The 4,189-nt window shown below is 39.2% G+C and overlaps 1 protein-coding gene across 4 annotated transcripts in view; it reads right to left on the bottom strand.

Moving 5' to 3' along the window:
* LOC121539130 (lysyl oxidase homolog 3B-like) overlaps positions 1 to 3,481 on the bottom strand; it is a 117,194-nt gene extending 113,713 nt beyond the window's left edge. For all 4 annotated transcript variants that reach the window (XR_005995318.2, XM_041847402.2, XM_041847404.2 and 1 more), the window contains exon 1: positions 3,265 to 3,481. The gene's annotated coding sequence lies outside the window, so the exon portion shown is untranslated. The remainder of the gene's footprint in view (positions 1 to 3,264) is intronic.
* Positions 3,482 to 4,189: the final 708 nt, after the last annotated feature.

Here is a 4,189-nt window from a genome sequence, read left to right as displayed (position 1 = left end):
AAAACGCTGATGGGGATGTTTAAGACCAACCAAAAGCTGGTCTTAGCGGTAACGCGGTTGGTTATGGCGTGGATTTTGACAGTGGAAGCGCAGTGTATCCAGCCGTGACACACCGTGCCCATATGCACATGGAACAAGAGAGATGTGCTTTTTGTGCCAGTAAACCTAATATTTTGTAACATAAAAACTAAATGTTTTTTCCCATTTCATTTCATTTGATTAAAAACCAAGCATAGCCTCCCCACCTCTCAATGAAGGCTGTGTGTTTTTGTCCAGTCCAATGCATTCACCAAGCAGTCAAGACTACAATAAAGAGTTTGGCTCGTGAGACCATTGAAATAAATCTTAATCAGCAAAGCTTTATTCATAATAATAATAATAATAATAATATGCCATTTAGCAGACGCTTTTCTCCAAAGCAACTTACGGTCATGCGTGCATACATTTTTTTTGTGTATGGGGTGGTCCCGGGGATCGAACCCACTACCTTGGCGTTACAAGCGCCGTGCTCTACCAGCTGAGCTACAGATTAACAGATCCAGTTTGGAAGGCTATTCTACATTATTGTAACCAGCTTCTGTTATTATTCTGGATGTGTAAAACCCCTCCATGTAGGCTATATGCCCATCATGGAACGAGAGATGAGATGATCCGGTGACACTCGTATTTAGAAATATTTAGCCCAAGTTATTTTCCTGTAACATAATAATGTAATGTAATAATGTAATGTAATAATGTAACGTAATAATGTAATAATGTAATGTAATAATGTAACATGATAATGTAATGTAATAATGTAACGTAATAATGTAACATAATAATGTAATGTAATAATGTAAAGTAATAATGTAAAGTAATAATGTAACGTAATAATGTAATGTAATAATGTAATGTAATAATGCACTGTAATAATGTAACATAATAATGTATCGTAATAATGTAATGTAATAATGTAACGTAATAATGTAACATAATAATGTAATGTAATAATGTAATGTAATGCTTGTTTTCCATTTAGTTTGATTAAAAACAAGTCCTTAGTAGGCTACCCCTGCCCTGCTATAATGAAAGCTGATTCAACAGCAATGTGTCTGGTGTCTGTCTTATCCTGGCCAGGCATCTGCCAAGGAGCCTGTCCATAAAAGGTTTCTAAATGGTGAGGCTATTGCATTATTCACAATCACATAGACCTGCCTGCAATGCATAGGCTACTCCATTCAGCTTGTATCCCTACCTGCAGTACATACTCCATTCAGCTTGTATCCCTACCTGCAGTACATACTCCATTCAGCTTGTATCCCTACCTGCAGTACATACTCCATTCAGCTTGTATCCCTACCTGCAGTACATACTCCATTCAGCTTGTAACCCTACCTGCAGTACATACTCCATTCAGCTTGTAACCCTACCTGCAGTACATACTCCATTCAGCTTGTATCCCTACCTGCAGTACATACTCCATTCAGCTTGTATCCCTACCTGCAGTATATAGGCTACTCCATTCAGCTTGTATCCCTACCTGCAGTACATACTCCATTCAGCTTGTATCCCTACCTGCAGTATATATGCTACTCCATTCAGCTTGTATCCCTACCTGCAGTATATATGCTACTCCATTCAGCTTGTATCCATCCCCATTCCCAAAGAGAGCCCTGTCTGGTTACCAAAGACGCTCTCCTCCAAACATATTCAAATGATTCAGTCCAATAAGGCCATATCAACGGTAGTCCCAGGCTATATCTGGCTCATTTCGAACGTGCCTCACACATACCATTTACAGGAGCCTAGTATTTCTTATTGAGGAGAAGTGTGATGCGTAAAGGCCTCTACTCGTTGAAGCCAATTACAACAATGTTGACTGTCAACACTCCTAACATATGGAGCAAACACTGGATAAAAAATTAAAAATAAACGTTTTTACTGTTGTTCTTACTCATTACTGTAGCCTATGCTACAGGTCCCCTGTAGCTCATTTGGTAGAGCATGGCGCTTGCAACGCCAGGGTTGTGGGTTCGAGTCCCACGGGGGCCAGTATGAAAAATGTATGCACTCACTAACTGTAAGTCGCTCTGGATAAGAGCGTCTGCTAAATGACTGAAATGTAAATTAAATGAAATATGCTATTTAATAAACTGTATCAAGGACGGTAACTTTTCCCAGCTGAATTTGGAGTTGGTACAATGCAAAGACCGTCAATAACCTACAGAACTTGAGACAACAGCAGTATGACAGGGGTTGATTGGCCAGTAAGTGGCCAAGCCCTCGTCACACCTATCATTTATGAATTCATCAAAACCCAGCCCTGTCGCGCCACCGCCAGCTATTGCATTCATAATTCCAGCAGTGAAAATAGCAAAAATATTTCCGACAAAACCCCCGGACCTATAACCCTACAGCCAGCTCTAGGATTTACCATTGCGTTAGGTTTGTAAAAAAATACAAATAATTGCCCTGTGAGTGACAGGCAATAGCTCTTGAAAGAAAATCAGGAATTTTAACATTCGAAGCGATTGTCACTAGTTAACAGCCACAAAGTCATAATTATGGCTAAACCACCCCAATTTATACAATTTATCTTAGTTAAAATCTTATTTTAACCTAACCATAACCACACTGCTAACCTTATACCGAACCCTAAATTAAGCCCAAAAAGCCAATGTAGACTTTGTGGCTGTTTTATCTAGTGGAAACCACTTGAAACCCTCTCTCCTTCGGATTTACGTACAGAATAATACGACATGCTCTGAGACCAGGTTGCTCTCTCTCCAAAGGACAATTTATGAAATGAGGCTATTAACGCTACAGGATTACTACTATTATAGAGGTTATCAGGACACTTTACAGGTAAATGGCAGATTAATACGTGAGAATTTCCTCAGCCACTGAGATTCAGAAAACTTCCAAGAAGAAAATGTTAAGACTACACACCAATACCGTAGTCATCAGCATTAAAACACCAATAGGGTGGTTCTGTGGCAGACAGGACAGACTTGCTTGCTTTTGGGACAGATCTGAAAAGACAACTATCATTACGTGTGTTGATAATATCCCACAAACGACATGGGACCTCTGCTGTCTAGCTGTTGATTTAGGTTACCACAGCTGCTCATCTTTCCTGAACGTTTCAAATGTTGCCAAGAAGTGAGTCTACATATATACCATGTATTATTTGGAAAGGAAGAATGAGGAGATTTATCTTAGCAAGTGTCACATCACTGCCCCGACGACATTTGTTTTACCCTAACGAAACAAGCTTGCACGTACCGGTTACAAAGTGTCCAGCCTTGGAAAGTTTATAACGGTTTTAGATGGTTCCAGGGACAGACTCTTCTACACAAAATTAGATTCCCTCTAGTGTTTTCAAACGTCGACAAAATATATCAAAATGAAAATGGAAAAAAAATGGTTTCGTCTTGATTTCTGCCCCTTATAGAAGCGTTGGGTTAGCCAATTCTGACTTTCACCCCACTGGTCTGTAAATTGCCAGCTGTACAGCCTTCCGCAGAGCAGGAGGGGGTGGTGGAACTGTTCCCTGAAGACACTGCCCCTTTCATGGATGATTCTGTAACACATTTTCCACTTTCATAACGCAAACCTAACGCTTTTATAACATGAATTATTGTGTAAATGTTATTGAACATCGATCATTTTATAATATGCCATTTAGCAGACGCTTTTATCCAAAGCGACTTACAGTCATGCGTGCGTGCATACATTTATTTAATTTTTTTTGTGTATGGGTGGTCCCGGGGATCGAACCCACTACCTTGGCGTTACAAGCGCCGTGCTCTACCAGCTGAGCTACAGAGGACATTTTAAGTATTTCTATTTCCAATAAGATATATCCTAGAGATAAATCTGACTTAGTTAAGACAGCTTTCTAAAAACATGTCAGTGTTAATTCATATTTAATCTAAAACATTTGGATTTGCAACAAATAAAAGTAGACTGTTTAAATAAGCACCACCCCTGACATTAAAATAATTTATTTTCGATACATACAAAATAAATCTATTACACACTTTTCTTTGCACATTGTACATGTTATGTCACCAACAGAGGGAAACATTGGTCTATGGAGTGAAAGATGGGTCTGATTTTAAAAAGCATGTCTCCATAGGCTTGTCTGCATCTCTACACAACATACCAACAGGATTGTCTGCATCTCTACACAACATACCAACAGGAT

This window comes from Coregonus clupeaformis, unplaced genomic scaffold (genome assembly GCF_020615455.1).
Source record: "Coregonus clupeaformis isolate EN_2021a unplaced genomic scaffold, ASM2061545v1 scaf0430, whole genome shotgun sequence".
In the NCBI taxonomy this organism is placed as follows: Eukaryota; Metazoa; Chordata; class Actinopteri; order Salmoniformes; family Salmonidae; genus Coregonus; species Coregonus clupeaformis.
The sequence above is the reverse complement of the archived record's forward strand: the minus strand, read 5'-3'. Positions and strand labels throughout refer to the sequence as shown.